Source organism: Lactuca sativa, chromosome 5, assembly GCF_002870075.4.
Source record: "Lactuca sativa cultivar Salinas chromosome 5, Lsat_Salinas_v11, whole genome shotgun sequence".
NCBI lineage: Eukaryota > Viridiplantae > Streptophyta > Magnoliopsida > Asterales > Asteraceae > Lactuca > Lactuca sativa.
In genome coordinates, this window is record NC_056627.2 from 58536961 (window position 1) to 58558241 (window position 21281).

Genomic DNA, 21281 nt, shown 5'->3' on the forward strand with positions numbered 1-21281 from the left:
TTCTATATTTACTCATAATAAAAGCTCCCATTATCATAAATTTATCTGCTCTTTGCCTGGTTGTCGATTCAAATTAGCAGCAATACTCAAACCGTGTACTAAATTGTACTTGAGTGTGCTTGGTCTGCATCATTAGGTTGCATAACTTGGTAGCTCTAAATCTTGTATCCTTGGTTTGTGTGTGTCACTTATAATTTCTAGCACCATGTGTTGTTCTTACTCAACCCCTAGAGTATTGTGAGATCTTATAACATCACATCATCACATTTCCATATCCTTCTTGCCACCTACCCCTTAAAACAAATGAGGGCGTTTCTTTTAAGGTCCAAATTACCCTTTGATTCTCACGTAGTAGTAGTTCTTCTTTCTGACTTATTCATGGAAATTTCAAAAATTTCCTTTGCTCAAAATCTTCTTCTTGACAAGTGTTTTCAATAAAATTAAAGTGTTTATTCTTGTCCACACATTGTTAGTACTATAAATTATTGATGTTCAATTTGTATTCTTTTATATTCCACCATGTGAAATCTTCTTCCTACTTCTCGAGCACATGACACCTTCCAGTGCCATAGAATCGGCCCAACCAGCAACTAAAGTTGTATGCATTATATGAACAGAAAGCAACCGTCCGGGATCAGTCAATGCAACAGTATGAACACGATACCAAGGCAAACCCATGGAAATACCCTTTTATGAAAGAAAATGGACACTACGTAACTTTATTGCATTGGAAATATACTATGACTATGCTCTTTCATCATCAAACTATTACACATTAAATTCTTAATCTCCTTTTTCCCTCATCACATTATATGTGTAATTTTTAACTTCTCATAACAATTTATAGCACTTGTAAGTAGGGCTTACAAAGTTCCTCCTGTTAAATTGTTTATCACAGTAGTCTAGTACCTTAGGGTAAGGTACTCTCATGGAGTCGTCATCATCACTTTTAGTTTCCATTGTTTTCATTCTTCGAGGCCGTCTTAATCTTGGTTGTCTTCCCTTCAGGCTCGAGAAACTCCCCACATATCTTACACTATTCTTCTTTCCTTATAGTGATTTCACTCACCAGTTTAATGCATTAGGTTAATGCCACTCTGCTTGCCTTTTACTAGTGTCTAGGTGTCACCAGGACACCCTTCTTCCATAACTACTATCACACTTGAAACTTGATAATATTGTCATTTAGTCGCCAACTCCTTAGGATCCCAAAAGATTTCATTAATTCAACAGTATTATGTTCCTTCTGAATATTTCTCGACCATACCCTCTTATATTATCTTGCTTTCATCATCATATCACCATTTTTCCAATTAGATCATTGGCTCACCTTTGAGTGTCATCAATCATATCTAAGTATTTACTTTCATCTAAATATGAAATTCATGATTCCATTCCATTATTTTCTTAATCAACTCGCATGTAATTTAAAGTTCTCACTCCCAATGGCGGAGCCAATAGGGGGGCTGTCGGATACTCTGCCCCCCTCAAACTCTTTTAAACCTTCAGCCTATAAGTAATTTTTAGCGCAGATCGTTTATATAATTAAATTGAGCCCCTTCCATATATTTTAAGAAAAACAATTGTTGTATCAAAAACAAGGGGTGTAAGAATGGACACCAAAAATTGAGCCATTATTTGACATAAAATACGCCGCCTCTTCCCTTATTTTTTTCCTCCACCCCATACTTTTTAGTTTAATCAACTTAATACCCTCATTTATGTCAATTTTTTCGTATCAATTGATTATACCTACAATTGTTCATAAATAACTTTCGTTAATTGATGAGTCACTAAGATAAAGTCCGTAGCTATTTTTATTTATTTTAACGATGTTAATTTTCAATAAAAAAATTGTTTCCGACAATATATTTGCACACTTTTAATTCTTTAATCAATAATATTAGTTAATGTTTATAATCATTATGAAAACTTTTTAAAATTGATATTAATGGATGAATATGAATCAATGTTTATGGTCTTTTGAAAACTTTTTAAGATTGATTTCTTATATAGATTTATGTAGCATCTACTACCGATTTTTTCTTTTAAAATTTTAGACTCTACATAATTTGGGTATAACATTATATTTTAATGTGTTAAAATAACGATGTGAGGCTGTCAGCCCCCCTTATTTTCAAATCCTAGCTTCGCCCCTGCTCACTCCTATGTAATATTACAAGCTTGTCCCAAATAACCAACTTCTACTAGTTACTTAACCATAAATTTAGAATTCCAGTTCTTGTCCCATTTTTTACTTTTACCATAAGTCAACTATGTCCCTTTTTATCTAATTGTTTGTTAACAATTTAATAGCTCAATTTGTTTCATTCCTTGGTGTTTCTAACTTACTACCAATAGCAATAAAAGAGTACATACTCACTTTTGAGCATCTATCAAATGTACACCAAGAAATTTTCATTTTCATATTAGTTTTTTTTTACTTTGACAGAAAAGTCATAGTTGTCAAAATTTCCCATTATCCATTAATCATGTTTTAAACTCCTTCATGACTATTATCTAACACAAGATATGCATTTAGTAATTCCTTAACTCACTCAAATCCTTACCACATTTCACAAAACCCCTTCATGTTTCCACCAAGTTCGTGCATGTATCATGTGTGTATAATAGTATTGGCCCTATACTATTATACCCACATCATACATAATCGACCTTGCCTTCACCACTTAAAGGTTCTGATCCATTGGTTTAGATTATCCATACACTAGTCTTACATCCATTACTCATTATAGAATCACTCAATGTAACATTCTATGATTTCATCTAGACTTATCCAAAGTGTCATAAGCATATAATAAAGGCAATTCTTATCATCAATCATTGCATAGGATGCTACCTACATTAACGCATAACAATCCTATGTATCATTCACACTTTTCATAACCAAAATCTAAGCCTAGGAGTGGAATGACCCAATCCTAATTTGCTTAAACAATAACTCTGATACCAAACTGTAACACCCCAAATTTTCAAAACTTTTTCAAAGTTTAAAATGTTATAGTTTTAAAAAAATTCGGTCTTAACCCACATTTAACAAAAACCTATCCCATGAAATTTTTTATAAATTAAAGCGTTGGGTGTTACCATTAAGCATCAATATATCCATAGCAAGCAAATAGGAATTACATCAATACAAAATAATAAGGAACTTATCAAGTTCCAGTCCGTTCTCTAAAACTTAACTTTTAACTTCCATTTCTCATCCTCTCTCCTTAAAGGTAACCTGAGATACATGGCATTAAAAGAGATACTTAAGACAATAATGTCTCCTGAGCTACGTGGGTTTGTGACCAAAAACATTTATCACATTTTTACTAAAACATTTCATTTTTTCAAAACATAGTTTTAGACCATAAAACATTGTCAAGAATTTTCAAGGAAACCTCATTTCATACATGTCATAAATATAATTTATTATCTTATCATTTCAAAAGTCATATTTCCATATTTCATTTTCTTTTATCATTAAGGGCTAATTCTGATATTAAACCGTTGTCATTTTTATACTTAGGGTACACGTCTAATAAAGGAATCACTCCCAAGTCTAGACCAAGGTGGAAAGAACAAATCAATCCACCAAGGCATCATATCTATTAGGACATCTATCTCGCAAAGGGCAGGCACCAACCCAATAGATTCCTTTAGTGCCTCTTACGAGGTATCATGGTCCGGGTAGTTTTCATTTCATTACTTTCCATTCATTTTCATTACTTTCCATTCATTTTCATTACTTTAAATTTCTTTTCATTACTTTCCATGCTTTACACATTGCATACATTAGTATCATAATACCCGTTTCAAAACATTTTAAACAGATTATCAAAATATTCGTTCTTCTAAAACGTTCTTTGCTTTTAAAAACATTCTTGCCTTCAAGGCATTCTTTCCAAAAGCATTTAACACATTCACTTCAAAAAGTTTCATATATTAAAACATTAGTATTTAATTATTATAAAAAAATCATTTTTCCATGTACCCCAAAGTGGGGAAAATTCCAACACGTACTCACCTCAATCACACATAGGTTAGCTAAGGCTCTTCTAGTTCCTATCCCTATAGCAATCCTCTTCAACCACTACGTACACCATATATGAACATAAATCATTAAAATGACCAGAATACCGCTCAAAGGTTCAAATTCTAAATTTATTGCTTCATATTATTCCTCATGAAAAACTCTGAAAGTAGGCGAAAATCATGCATAAATCCGAGTCTGTATGCAAAAGTTATGAAGAAAACAAGAAAATCTCCATATCAGAGAATTACGCGAGCCGTGTAAATTAAAGCATGCATTTACAAGAGGCGTGTTTTCATGTCTGCACACACACAAAACTCGATTTTTCTCAAAATAACACTATACTTTGCATAGTTCTTGAAGACCCTTTTCCCATTCACTTTGTACCATTTATTTAGGTCCTCACACATGATTAGGAGGTGTTTTATCATCCAAACACACCCCACTTAATCCATTAAGTGCTCATTGAAACCATGAAGGATATGATGATCCTTAAGTTCAATTGAAAGTTTAACTAGTCAAATTTCCAATTGTACATTCTAAAATTCACATATTTTATTCCTAACTCATTGAACACTCCTATGAAAGTTGTTAAGTACATCAAACCACATTAATCTCATTCTAAATACATAAACTAACAATGGAATCCTCAATTCTATTCTATGTTTCCCAAATTGCCCTTATAGCCAAACAATCACCAGAACCGCTCTTAGAATACAATCAAATTTCATCATCAGTTTCAAAATCCCGAATTTGGGTTTCTAGGGTTCGTGATGGTTTTCGCCCAAATCCTCAAATCCATCAATGGGGTGATTGTATTGAGATTGAGATCATAAAAAAACGTAAGGGAGGTTAGAAACCAAAATCCTAACCCTTATAAGAAGATAAATTCGACATTGGGGACAAACCCACTTCACAAATCTGAATTCTAGGTGAAAAGGAGAAGAAATTATACCTTGAACCACTTGATTTCTTCACAACTTGCACCAAATAAACCAAGAAGGATTGAGATCGGCCCCTAGGGTTTCTATTGAGCTTGAATCGCCATCCAACCTCCTATCTTCTCCTCCCATCGTTCTTGTTTGGCTGAAATGAAGTGGAAGCATTCTTATTTTCGGATTTCTCATATTTGATCCTTCTAGTTTACATCTTTTGTCAAATTTACCATTTCTTCATTTATTTTCACATTTTTTTAAAAGGTTGACATAATGAGTCCTTGGCCATCTCATTTTTAACATTCCTCATCCATTTAACCTTGGTGAGTTAACCCTTGATCAAACATACTTTCCAAATTGACACTTTGGGTCCCTTAACTTTGAAATGTTAACATATCAACCTTTAACATTGCAAGCTTCATATCGACTAATCATATGATTATCATTTAAAAGATTTAATTATGTAATGCCAACCCACCCTCAGCTCGTATCTGGAAGGATCTCAAGCCATCAGTATAAGTCTGGTGTGCCAATTGGCCCTTAGCTCATATCTGGAATGATCATGGGTTTGTTGGCTACAACACAAAGAAGTACAACCTCAACCCAATAAAATATGTCGACATATACATAACAGATAAACATATAATCAGTCAACAGGCAAACAAACGGATCTATAGATCACTACCACATAGCAACATCCTACAAACTAGGATACAGATCTAATAGATCACTACAACATAACAACATACGGTAAACCAGGATATCAATCCAATGGGCCGACCTTGGTGCCTTCGACCTGAAATTACAGTGGTGAAAACTCACCTCATAGTCTGAACAATAGCTGATGAGGTCCTGACTCCGAATCTCAGCTCTAACCGCCACCTATTCATCCAAATGACCAATGCTCAAACACCATTTAAAATAGCCAAAATACCCCTTGCTCAAAGTCAAATTCAACAAGTTAACACAACTGAGTTCACTCTAACCTCATATGCAGGGCGTACTTCGGAGGTACGCGGGTCGTAGAAGCATGCGAGGCATCAAGGCTATATATGCATACGTGCAGTGTACCATGTGGTACGCCCAGTGTACACAGTTGCCCACTTCTTAACCTATTCATCCCTTAACTCTTCGAATTAATGCTTCCACTTACAGATCCAAGGTTAAAATATCCTCAAGAGTCATAAATTTTCCAACTTTATGACATTACATGTCAATTAAGTGCCCAATACCCCAAAGTACAACATCTTAATGCATTAAGTCCTTCTAAAGAGTGCATGGAGCAAAACTAACCCACAAGACCACATTTTGATGACTTAAGACCCCTCCTAAGGTCTTAAAGGACGACTTATTGGGTAGAACATACTATGCTCAAGAATCACCACATTTGGTACAAAAAGAAACTAAAATCAAGCCCAAAAGAAGATCTAAGTGAAACTTCACCAAGTTCAGAACTTTATACCTCCAAGTGATGCCAAATGATGTTGTGATTCTGGATCTGAAGTGCTTCACTCCTTCAAGATGGTCTCTACTTCCTTCCTTCTTCTTTAAAGGCACAAAACACACACATTATAACGTCCCAAAAATAATAACATAAAACATTCATTTTTAGATTAATAAATCATTAATATATAAAATTCCCGCCCACACTCACATAACGGGCCCCGCCCACTGAGATACGGGCCCTGACCACACTTGCATATCAGGCCCCGCCCACTAAGATACGGGCCACGTCTACACTAGCATAACGGGCCCCGCCCAGCATACAAACACATAATCCTACCAACACATGCGATAATCACAAAGATAACAGCATACAATACAATCATTGGGTTCAGCCCGGCATCGAGCCCCGCACGGCGTACATTCCAATACATACACATGCAAGAGTCATGAAGACATCTAGCATCCTAGCATAATAAACCAAGGGCCGGCATTGGTGCCTTCGACCCGGTAAACACAGTGAGGAGACTCACCTCGCACTTTCGAATCTCACAAAAAAGAATCTCTGGCTTCTGGTCCGCAAGAATCCCTGCACTATCATTCACAAGTTAATCATCCATCAATAATTGGATCTGAATAACACTAAGTGTCCAAACTAGGGTAAAAGACCTTTTTACCCTCTTTATAACTTGTCCCCAAATCCAAGGCTCAATTCAACAATCCAAAAGGCTCGAACGTGGCCCAAAACATCCCAAGGTTAACCTTGATTAAACTTCTACTCAAAGTCAAAGTCAATAGTTCATGTTGGCCAAACACGCCATGTTGACTTGCAAACACACCGTATTTCGCTATCATCCAAATCATCGGGAAAACCCCAGCCAACACACCGTGTTTGCCCGAGTTTCAACAGCTTAATACATAAAGTTGTTTTCTTCGATACGAAGAGCTCCAAAGCTCAGATCTAGTCCATAAGGTGGTCCAGAAGGATAAAGTTTCGAACTTTATCTATTGGGACTACCCAAAAAGTTTAAAAAATCATCCAATAAAGCTTAATAATGCAAGGTCTTAACCAATAAGCATTTAGTCCATAAAGACATAGCCCCAAAATATAGATCTGACTTCCTTGAGCTGGAAAACCACATAAAGTTGCCAACTTTACGTTCATGCATGTCTAACTGGAGCTCTTAAGCTTAAAAAGGACTTAATGAGTGACTTGATGCATACATATAACCAATTATCGCATAAAGATTGCACCTTTATGCTCAAGAAGTCCAATACAAACTCAGATCTAGAATAACAAGCCCTTAAAAAACTTCACTCTCTCATCAACCCGAAAAGGGACCGAAAACACAACAAAGCACAATATGAAGAGATCTAAACATCTATAAGTCAAGGTTCAAACTTGATACCTTAGTAAGCTTGCACAAAAGAAGATGATTCTAGATCCAAAACCATTCCACCAAGCAAGACAACTTCAAGATCACCTCTTCCTTCACCAAGACCAAAAATGAGCACCAAGAACTTCTTACTAGCTCAAGAACACCATAAAGAGACTTAAAGATCTATTTTAGGGTTTTAGTGGCAATGAAGGCTGGTAAGGAGGCCATCCATGAGGACTTAAGGCCTTTATATAGGGTGGAACACCCTAAAAATTAGGGTTTTCTCCACCAGTCGCCAACACACCATGTTATGGCATAAACACGTCGTGTTGGCCTTAATGAAAGTCGTGTTTCTTCAAATCTAGACACAATGTGTTGGTTCCTCCAACATGTCGTGTCCAATCCTAAAAAGAGGATTTATTCCCAACAATTATTCCTCAAGATTTCAGGTGTTACAACTCTCCTCCACTTAAATTATACTTCGTCTTCGAAATCATTCCTTACCATCTCAGGCACGCCAGACAGCCTGAAGAATGAAACCACATCCCCGAGCATACAACTGCCTTCCCAAGGCTACCGAACCCAACCTTAGCAGACTCTCAAAACCCGAGGAAGATGAATCCATAATCCCATGCAGAAAACTAGCCATACTTTACCTGAAACTTGAAATCTCGAATTGGTCCGACACCCCGACAGACCCCCATACTAAACCACTACCAGGCCAAATTCTCATTAGTGTCCATACTTAATCAGAACGCTTCCAAACCTTGATTGGCTTGATGCTTCTAGTGGAAACGAATCCCTGACCATCATTGCTACATAACACTTATACTTGGCAGAAGACTCAGATAATCCTTCGAGTAGAGGACTCATCCCTGCAATAGTGAGACTCAGATGAGAGTTGTGCAACAAGTTCAAATCATTTACTTTGAGATTATCCAATCCAACCTGCAAATTTCTTACCATATTTTCCCAATACCAAGCGACTCCACACCCGAGTCCCAAATCACTAATATCGCCTTGACTTATCTTGATGCCCCTAGCTGCTTTCCACAAGAATTCGATACCTCCTTGGTCCCAACTTGTTTGCCACTAACTGAAACATTGGTTTCCCGCCCGGTTGCCGATTCAAAAGACACACACAGTTGCCCCACGCGACTTCCGAATGAAAGCCTCGTCTAGCAATAATTGCCCAAGCTATCTTGCCACTTATGGCCCCAACCGATCATAACAGCCCGACAAACCTGACGCCACCAAGTCCAACGCTAAAAGTGAGTGCTACAAGACAAACTGTAGTATTATATCACAATCGGCCTTCAACGACCTACCACTTCCTGGTTCCATGCATGTTGTGGTCTTCCCACAGTCTTACGAACTGACCCACCCTAGTCTAATCCATCTGAAGAAATCCATGACCAACCATATAATCAAATCCATCTGAAATCTAAAACCCCCATACTTTCCTGAACCCCACATAAATACAACCAACCCAAAACAAAAGAGCCTGATCTGCCAACAAAATTGAAACCATCCATTAACCCTGAACCCTTCCATTCATATTCCTTAACTCATATCCTACACAAGAGAAGGCCTTGCACACAAACACCTGCGGTTCCCAATGAAATTTCCCACTAAGAACCATCTCGGTCCCTAACTTATAACCTGAGATCAAAGGATTTACGCTTGCATTTCACCCGAAACTTTCTGATTCACAGCAACCCCTCACTAATTCGGGGTATAGAGATTCCCAAACCATCTTTGAGACTACCAGTCTTGTACCTACCCAGCCACCAGGTTCCCAAGAGTCCAAATGATAAGAACACCCAACCCAAACATCTCTCTGCACCACTTACTAACCACACCCTCAATCCAGAAAACCAACTTCCAATACCTAGACCCAACAGTCTCTACCAAGCCCCACCTGCATTGCAATAATCACATGGGCCTCACCCACGTGTCCTAGCCATCTAGAGCTACATAGCCCCGACTCCTCCCCAGACCCTAATAGTACTCAACCTAAAAAAGAGAAATAGTACTCGACAATCCTAATCGACGTGCCCAAGGCACAAACTGATTCCCCTTTTACGCTCATGACCACCTCCAACGACAGTCTACCTCGAACTGGTGAATGCTACGATCCCATCGCAGTCTTCCAACACTTCTAACCAACCATAGTTACCACCCATGTCCTTACCATACCTTAACCATCACAACCCCATGCATCCCAAGTTGAAACTTGCATCCAACCAGGTGTTCGGGCCATACTTCGAACCCCAAAGCCTTCATCAGACATGGACAGGCAGCGAGGCTCTAACACAACCCTCGACCTAGATCTATTCATAAACCTGGTATGCATAATAAGAAGACGTTGACCAGCTGCTGGGAGTTCCCTAAACTCCCACTTACACACCCTCAATCTAAACGGCCACTTGGGCCGTCTCTCTTCCTGACCAGGATGCGAAACTTGCCCTAGTTCCACACCCAATCCAACTCGTGGAAATTCTGATCGATTCTCCCCTACTTGGATTCGACAAAGCTCTTTCATCCCATAAGTCTGATGGATTCTCATCCCATAAAACCTCATATAGCATGAACCGCCTATGATTTGCACTAATCAATACTAGAATTCCTTTGTTGGCCAAACTCAATGATCGCCCAACTCCTGAAATCCTGAAGAATACTCTTGAAACCTTAACTAGTCTGATAATCCAAATCACTTCCCATGATACCGTACAAATTACTTGGGTTCTTATGTTGGCGACTAAAAACCATAACCCTTGCCCTGAATGACGAATCCTCACCCCAACTTCCATTCTCAAGGAGTCACTGAATTCTAACCGTCTATAACATATGCTAAAATAAAAATCCCCTGAAATTTCCAATGGCCAACAACACATGCAACTGACACCACCATCTTCCTACTACCGCTCCTCTCCTAGCAACCTGTAGTGTTTGAACCCAAAAGTTCTTCTATAGGCAACCACCGATCATACCATAACAGATGATAAAACCAGTGAACCCTGACTTCACAGGTTGACTAACCTGCTAACCCTGAACCAAGACCCTCCAAACAATACCCCTAGATTGATCCCAACAAAGACATGGATCAACAACTGAACATGCTAAAACCCGCTTAACAAGATACGACCCTTTAAAGATTCATTGAATACTCTCGACATGCAGAATGGCATATAAAAATCCTTGATAACCCAGAAAATACGAGAGAACCAACCCAAGATATAACTTACCCAAACCCAATCAAAATCCCAACGCAATATAAATCCATGATAACAACCCAGAAGAAAGCAAAAGATATAATACCCGCAAAATCATTTGAAGGAATCTTGACTTCCTCCTCCTAAGTTACCCCGACCATCCTGAGGACATGGTGCAAAACTCCCCTCCGATCCCAAAAGACATAAACTTAACAATAGGATCCTCCTTCCTGAAGGATTCTAGGGATCCACAAGCTTTGGGCTCCAGATGAGCCCCCAACTTCCCTACCACAACCTCGGTCCGAAAGTCCCCAATATGACCATCGAAGATCTCCAAAATCCCTACCTTCCTTCCATCCTTAACTAAATTGAAGACTACTGAGGTCCATTCCAAAATGTCGCAAGTAATCTCCGATGGGATGAACTCCCGCATCCACACATCGGTCGGCTCAATACATGCACCTGAGCCGGAACCAGAACCTGAACCCCATTCCTAAGTGCTCAACACCAAACTAAAAACAACATGAAAAATATTCAAATATACACAAGAATTCTCATCCCACAGGCTTTATAGATTCTCCTCGACTTGAGTATGGATCATGTGCTTTTAGTAGTACGGGCCCAATACTATCTTCCACACCTATCCATACTTTCCTCAAGAATCCTCTCAAATCCTCTAAGCCACTTTATCAAATCCATGCACCAAATACTTGCTACCCAGCACAACAAAACCCAATAAAGCAATCCCTAGGCTTTCCTAGGTTCCCGATCCCAAAAGACATGAACTTAACAGTAGGATCCTCCTTCCTGAAGGATTTTAGGGATCTACAAGCTTTGGGCTCCAGATGAGCCCCCAACTGCCCTACCACAACCCTGACTCAAAAGGCCCTATAATGACCTTCCAAGAGCTCCAAAATCCCTTCCTTCCTTCCTTGACTGAACCGAAGATAACTGAGGTCCATTCCAAAATGCAAGTAATCTCCGATGGGATGAACTCCTGCATCCACGCATCGGTCGGCTCAATACCTGCACCTGAGCCCGAACCAGAACCTAAACCCCATTCCTAAGTTCTCAACACCAAACTGAAAACAACATGCAAAATATTCAAATATACACAAGAATTCTCATCCCACAGGATTCCTAGATTCTCCAAGACTCTCTCCGATTTGAGTATGGATCATGTAATTTCAGTACTACGGGCCCAATACTACCTTCCATACCTATCCATACTTTCCTCAAGAATCCTCCTGAATCCTCTAAGTCACCTTCTCAAATCCATGCACCAAATACTCGCTACCCAATGCAACAAAACCCACTAAAGCAATCCTTATACTTTCCTAGGTTCCCGATCTCACCTTGCCTTCAGCTACTGAAGAACTCCTCATAATTTCAGTTAGCTACCTCAAGAACACAATCACATAAAACAAATCATAGATAATCCTTCGAGTAACAGACTCATCCCTACAACGGTTAGACTCAAACAAGAGCTGAACAATAGGGTCAAATTCGTCACTCTGAGATTATCCAACCTCTGCCACATGTGAATTGACATATTCACTTAATACCTAACTCACATTACTTATGAGTTCCACAAAGCACAAAGCCAGCAGCATTCGTGCAGTAACACTCTAATTCACAGAATAATCATGAGCATCCAATCCCACATACTACAACCCATACTAGGAGCTCCCATTCCCGCTACTGATTACCTTATGCATACAAATCTTACCAAATCCAGCATCCCATGCTCCCTAGGCTACCAGGCATCACATATCAGGCCAACCTATCACTGGCTAATCAGAACTAGCATGCAAGTCTACAAGCTCATACAATAGGCATACAAGGCATCTCTCATAGCATTCTATCACGCAAAAACTGAGCAGATCCTTAGCCCTAACTAGCATGCGATTCACATATTCATAAATCAAATCATATCATATAACATGTATGGGTATTTTGGGAGAAACTTACTTGAGCTTGGTCGATTGCATGCACCACACCTTTCCTTGTATTAGAAAACTTGCTTTTCCCTTTTTAAATCATTTTTCTTTCCTTTTTTTTAAAAAACTTTACCAAATTCTTAGTTTGAGTTCAGACACACCCGAGAGTATGTCTGAATCCATCAAACCAAGGCTCTGATACCAACTTGTAACGTCCCAAAAATAATAACATAAAATTTTTGTTTTTAGATTAATAAATCATTAATACATAACATTCCCATAAAACCAAGGTAATCAAGATTCATCAAAACATCATCAAATCAGAGTACTTCATAGAATGCAGAAACATGTGGTGTGTGCTCTACAATCATCCTGAACTCTTCCATTTGAAAAGCCGAAGTACCTGAAACATAAACTGAAAACCATAAGCACCAAGCTTAGTGAGTTTCCCAAGATACCTCATACCATACATACCTAAGCACATAATGGCCCTGTCCCAATAAGATACGGGCCCCGCCTACACTCACATAACGGGCCCTGCCCTGAGATACGGGCCCCACCCACACTCGCATAACGGGTCCCACCCACTGAGATACGGGCCCCTACCACACTCACATATCGGGCCCTGCTCATACTCACATAATGGGCCCCACCCATCATACAAACACATAATCCTACTAACACATACGATAATCACAAAGATAACAACATACAATACAATTGTCGGGTTCAGCCCGGCATCGAGCCCTGCTCGGCATACATACCAACGCATAAACATGCAAGAGTCATGCGGAAATCTAACATCCTAACATAATAAACCATAGGCCGGCATTGGTGCCTTCGACCCGCCAAACACACTGAGGAGACTTACCTCGCACTGCCGAATCTCACAAAAAGAATATCTGGCTGCTGGCCTGCAACAATCGTCGTGCTATCAATCACAAGTTAATCATCCATCAATAATCGGATTCGACTCACACTAAGTGTCCAAACTAGGGTAAAATACCTTTTTACCCTCTTTATAACTTGGCCCTAAGCCAAGGCCCAATTTAACAATTCATGAGGCCCAAACATGCCCCAAAACACCCCAAGGTTAACCTTGATCAAACTTCGGGTCAAAGTCAAAGTCAACAGTGCATGTTGACCAAACACTCCGTGTTTCGCCATCATCCAAATAATTGGGAAAACGCCAGCCAACACGCCGTGTTGGTTTGCAAACACGTCCTATTTACCCAAGTTTCAACAGCTTAATACATTAAATTGTTTCTCCGACACGAAGAGTTCCAAAGCTCAGATCTAGTCCATAATGTGGTCCAGAAGGATAAAGTTTGCAACTTTATCCATTGGGACTACCCAAAAAGGTTCAAAACTCAACCCATAAAGCTTAATAATGCAAGGTCTTAACCAATAAGCACTTAATCCATAAATACATAGCCCAAAACATAGATCTGACTTCCTTGAGCTGGAAAACCACGTAAAGCTGCCAACTTTACGTTCATGCATGTCTAAGTGAAGCTCTTAAGCTTAAAAAGGACTTTATGAGTGAATTAATGCATACATGTAACCAATTATCTCATAAATCTTGCACCTTTATGCTCAAGGAGTCCAATACAAACTTGGATCTAGAATAACAAGCCCTTAAACGACTTCACTCTCACATCAACCCAAAAAGGGACCAAAAACACAACAAAGCACAATATCAAGAGATCTAAACATCTATAAGTCAAGGTTCAAACTTGATACCTTAGGAATCTTACACAAAAGAAGATGATTCTGGATCCAAAACCTTTCCACCAAGCAAGAAAACTTCAAGATCTCCTCTTCCTACACAAAGACCAAAAATGAGCACCAAGAACTTCTTACTAGCTCAAGAACATCGCCAAGAGACTTAAAGATCAATTTTAGGGTTTCAGTGGCAATGGAGGCTGGTAAGGAGGCTAACTATGAGGACTTAAGGCCTTTATATAGGGTGCAACACCCTAAAAATTAGGGTTTTCTCCACCAGCCACCAACACGTCATTATATGGCATAAACACGCCGTGTTGACCTTAATGAAAGTCGCGTTTCTTCAAATCTAGACACGCTGTGTTGGTTCTTCCAACACGTTGTGTCTAATCCTCAAAAGGGGATTTATTCCCAATAATTATTCCTCAAGATTTCAGGTGTTACACACACTCAAGCTTAGACATGCTTCACAAGGTGGATTAGGGTTGCAATGACGTTTTGAGAGGATGGAGGCTGCTGAAAATAGCCAAGGTTGAGAGATAATGATGAATAAATAGGGTCCAAACCCTAAATATTTGGGTTTGGGACTTCACCCCGTACAACCAATGTACACAAAACGTACGCCCAACGTACGTGGCTCCGCCCCTGTAATCCAAAAGTGGCAATATTAGCCCCACTCGTCTACAAGTCTTACATCATAAGGACCAAAATGCAATAAATCTCAATATAAGGGTCAAAAATGAAAGTAACTCAAAACAAGATGTTACATCACCCTTAGTGTTGTAAAACTCGCCGAGTTGGTCGAGTACTCGTCCGAGTACTCGCTACTCGGCCCCTGACCGAGGCGAGTTACAAAATCCGAGTACTCCCCGACCGGCCCCTTATTGAAGTGAACAATGTTGTAAAACTCGAGCAACTAGGTTTTTATTATGTATAATATACTTAATGATTTATTATTTAACACACACATATGTGATTATTACTGCATATATATCTTAAATTCTCAATAATTATTCACGAAGTGGGACCATTGTGTGTTTTTTTAGTTTTTATGTGTTCACATGCATCTAATCTTGTTATATATTTCATTCAACTCATGGTTTTAACTTATGATTTTGACATATATAGTTTCCCTAAAAATATTTTTATATGAATGATCGAATACGAGTACTCCAGAGTACTCGCTACTCGGTAGTCGGCCGAGTAGGTACCGAGTAGCGAGTTCTACAACTATGATCACCCTTATATATATATATATATATATATATATATATATATATATATATATAGAGAGAGAGAGAGAGAGAGAGAGAGATAGGTTCAGGTATTTAAAGTAATTATTGTGTTATTGTATGCATAAATGTGGGCCAATCAAAATTAAATAAAAATTAAATAATTAAATAAATAAATAAGGGTATTTTAGTAATTTGTTTAGTAACCTCCAAAATAATCCCTATAATCATGGTATTGACTTTTAACCATATCTCTCCAGTTTAAATCTCGTTACCCTCTTTATCTAAAAACCAAATCTTGGCCGATTTGCAAAATTGGAATAGACTAGAAACTGGCCAACTCGTAGCCCTCAAGAAAACCCGTCTGGAGATGGACGAGGAAGGCATCCCGCCCATCTCCCTCCGTGAGATCTCCCTTCTCCAGATGCTCTCCAATTCCATCTATATCGTCCGCCTCATCTGCGTCCACCACATCCACCATAACGGCAAACCCCTACTCTACCTCGTCTTTGAGTATCTGGACACCGATCTCAAGAAGTTCATCGATTCTCATTGCAAGGGCCCTAATCCCTCTCCTCTACCTCCTTCTTAGAGCCAGAGCTTTATATTTCAGTTGTGTAAAGGTGTTGCTCACTGCCATAGTCACGGTGTTCTTCACAGCTATCCATTTCCTTAATCTCTACCTCCCCTGCCCTCTTTTTTTTCGTTTGGTTTAATAACTGTTGGAAAAATATCAGAGATCTGAAGCCACAAATCTTGCTGGTTGACAAAATATCTTATTTTTTCATTTTTTGGCTGGTTCGATCGTCATCAACACACGAAGAAGGAAGAAGGATTCACGAATGGAGCAGGGGAAGGACGAAGGTGGTTACAGGGGGCTCCGATGGTGGCATGGTCGAATGCTCACAGTGGCAGCAATCGATTTGGTTTGGTGGTTTAGTTGCGATCATCGATCATGAACAGGTAAAAGAATATTCTTTTCACTCTCTCTCTCTCCCTCTCTTTTTCCAATTAATCAAAATAGGTAAAAAATGGTGTTTTAGGATGTTGTTTGCTTTATCTTGAATCTATGAAATGAACAAATTAGATATTTTGAGTTTGCTTTTGACAGAAATGAACAATTGTTACCCAGATTCTATAAGAAATAATGTATTTTTTGTTTTTATCCTTCAATTGTTTGTTCAAAAATTTGTTATTCTACAAGAATTTTTAAAGTCATGATCAAGAAATATATTCAAGAATACTTTTATTATTTATGGTTCAAGATAATTTTTATTTTTTGAATATACTCATAAACATATGCTGTCAGAATGTCTGAATTAAAAGAATTATAATTCATAAAATCGGATTTTTAAAATTAATAGAATCTATGATCCCTTAAAATATGCAATTTTCCTTTATTAAAACTATATTAATTGACTAAAATACTCTTGTAATTAAATTAAATGATATTTTCAATTATATTTAAGTAAATAATATATATTAATCACTTTTTTAAAATAAATAAAATTGATTGGTCCACATTTATGCATACAATAACACAGTAATTACTTTGAATATATATATATATATATATATATATATATATATATATATATATATATATATATATATATATATATAACTAAAAAATGCGTCTCACGAGCCGTCTCACATGAACCTAACCCTATATATATATATATATATATATATATATATATATATATATATATATATATATATATATATATATATATATATATATATATAGGGTTAGGTTCATGTGAGACGGCCCGCGAGACGCATTTTTTTATTTATTTTTATTTTTTTTAGTTAATTCAAGTTCCAAAAATAATATTTAAAAAAAGAATTTTTGGATTTTTCCATTTATTTTGCATTTTAAAATTATTTTTTAGAATATGTATAGTGTAATATTCTATTGGAATATTTCACGTACTTTTCAAAAAAAAAAACGAGAATTCTTTTTATTTTTCTTTTAATTTTTTTTAGTTAATTCAAGTTCCGAAAATAATATTTAAAAAAAGAATTTTTAGATTTTTCCATTTATTTTGCATTTTAAAATTATTTTTTAGAGTATGTACAATGTAATATTCTATTAGAATATCTCACGTATTTTTCAAAAAAAATGAGATTTTTTTTATTTTTTATTTTTTTTAGTTAATTCAAGTTCCGAAAATAATATTTAAAAAAAGAATTTTTGGATTTTTCCATTTATTTTGCATTTTAAAATTATTTTTAGATTTAGTTTCACGGTCTTACAAAATTAGAATTGTCTCAATTGAACCTGAACATATATATATATATATATATATATATATATATATATATATATATATATATATATATATATATATATAGGGTTAAGTTCATGTGAGAAGACCTAATTTTGTGAGACCGTGAGACGTATTTTTTTTTTAGTTAATTCAAGTTCCGAAAATAATATTTAAAAGAAAAAAAAATTTGGATTTTTCTATTTATTTTGCATTTTAAAATTATTTTTTAGAATATGTACAGTGTAATATTCTATTAGAATATTTCATGTATTTTAAAAAAAAAAACGGGATTTTTTTTATTTTTTTATTTTTTTTATTTTTTTTAGTTAATTCAAGTCTCACGGTCTCACAAAATTAGAATGGTCTCAATTGAACCTGAACATATATATATATATATATATATATATATATATATATATATATATATATATATATATATAGGGTTAGGTTCATGTGAGACGACCTAATTTTGTGAGACCGTGAGACGTATTTTTTTTTAGTTAATTCAAGTTCCGAAAATAATATTTAAAAAAAGAATTTTTGGATTTTTCTATTTATTTTGCATTTTAAAATTATTTTTTAGAATATATACAGTGTAATATTCTATTAGAATATTTCACGTATTGATTTAAAAAAACGTGACAACACCACCGCCGGAGGCGGCCCCACTGCCGCCACCATCGCCGATGGCGACTCCACAGCCGTTACTTCTCTTCATTTGTCACAGCCTTCGATTACCTACGAAAACGCCTACATATGTCGCCGGAACTTCAGATCTGGAACCACCACGCTTAGATCTAGATCTACTGTCACTTCTTCTCCTCCACCACTACTCCGATGAATTGTTACCGGTGAATAAGGCAAACAACCACCAACAACACCGACCTCCTTCAGTTCCACTTCTCTCTCTAAATGGAAAAAAAATGTATCAGATCTGGAGAGCAACAACTATCGTCGGCGTTAAACCACTGTTAGCACCTCCGATGTCAGACCACCACCTGAACATCTCAGATCAGTTCATTTTTTTGTGCATCGTGCTCATGATTTTAGATCTGATTTCTTCAGATCTGGTTTGTCTTCTTCATGTCTTAGATCTGCGAAAGTTGTTTGTTATTTTCATCTTTAGATCTAGATCTATGCGATCTCCGGCAAACAACCACCACCGTTTTTCGTGTCCGGTGGTATGTTGACAGATTCGTGAATTTGTTGACTTTCCTTGGCGCTTTTTGCTCATATCTGGTTAGATATGAGAGTCTGATTGTTTTCTCTTGTTTTTTATAGTGTTCCTAATCTAGATCTGTTCAGATCTGGTTAGATCTAATTGAATATGAGTTTTAACAACTACAATCTCTTTTCTCAAGTGTTAGTTTTGTGGTTTCTATCTGTCGTTGGTGTTTCCTTGCGAGATTGACAAGCTTCACGTGCTTTTTGTTCCAGATCTGAAGGATATCACATATATACTCATTTTATTACTTTTGTTCACATATTTTTAGTGTTTTCACTCATTTTTGTTCTTCCATAGCTTGTGAAAATAAGTTTTTTGTTGTTATTTTGAGTAAATTCTTCCTCGGTTTTTCTCTGATGTGTTGGTTTACTTCATATCTTCATTGGTGTGCTTTAAATCTATATCAAATATGTTAGTTTACTCCTAATTTGTCAAGTTTTAATGTGGAGGTCTTGAAGTTTTAAACTGTGAATACATTATTTTTTTCACATCTCTTATGTGGATATCTGTTGGATCTTAAACTTCAACTATAATGAATTTTGTGATTAGACTTTGAATGGATAGTATTAAGTTGTGCATAAACAATATTAAGTTGTGAATCGACTAAATTAAGTTGTGAAACTTGTATGGATTTTGTGTTAAAATATGATGATATCTATTAAGCTATGATTTTTGTGTTTTAAACTGTGAATTGACTACATTAAGTTGTGAATTTCTTGTTTAAACAATAAATTGATTATATGAAGTTGTGAATTTTTTTATATTAAACTATAATTTATTGTATTAAGCTGTGAATTTTATATATTAAACTGTAAATTGACTGTATTAAGAGTTATAAGTTGATAATATGGTTGTGAATGCATATTTTTGTGTATTAAACTATGATTTTATTGTATTAAGTTGTGAATATTATGTATATGTAAGTTTTAATTTGAGAATATGACTATGAATATATATTATGTGTATTAAACTATGAATTTGTTACATTAAGCCGTGAATTTTGTGTATTAAACTGTGAATTGATTGTACTAAGAGTTTTAAGTTGATAATATGGTTATGAATGGATAATATGTGTATTAAATTGTGAATTTATTGTATTAAGCTATAAATTTTGTGTATTAAGTTGTGATATTTGAGTTTTAAACAGTAAATTGACTGCATTAAGCTGTATAATTTCTGTTTAAATTGTGAATTGATTTTATTAAGCTATGGATTTTGAGTATTAAATTGTAACTTTTGTGTTTAGAAATATGAATAACCGCACTAAGCTTAAGTTGTGAATTTATCGTTTAAATTGTGAATTAATTATATTAAATTTTGAACTTTTAATTAACTTTGAGTTAAAATATGAATGATTTGTGTATGATTGTTTTTTGTATTATTGTTCTTGTGATTAAATTGTGACGTTTTAAGGTTTCATAAATTATTTAGTTATGTTAATGTTAGTTTTAACTATTATTAATAAAAAAGTATAAGTTTTATGTTGTGAATACATGACTTTTTTTTTAATTAATTTTAATATGAGAATATATTATTTTTATAAGTTTTAAGTTTTTTTTAAAAATCGATCATTTGATATCTTTTTATAGAGCATACAAGGTATTTGATTAAATTATGAATAACAGTCCTGAAATGTTTTATTAAACTGTGAATTCTATTTTTTTTTTATCAAGATTTGAATTTTATACCTATAAAATAGTTGTGAACATAGTGTATAAACTGTGAATATGTGTTTTTATGCATTAAATTGTGAATATGTAAGTTAAGTTATGAATGTGTTTTTTTTATGCACTAACTTGTGAATTAGTGTCTGAAATATTGAATTAAGTTTTGAATTAGTGTATGAAATATTAAATTAAGTTGTGAATTAGTGTC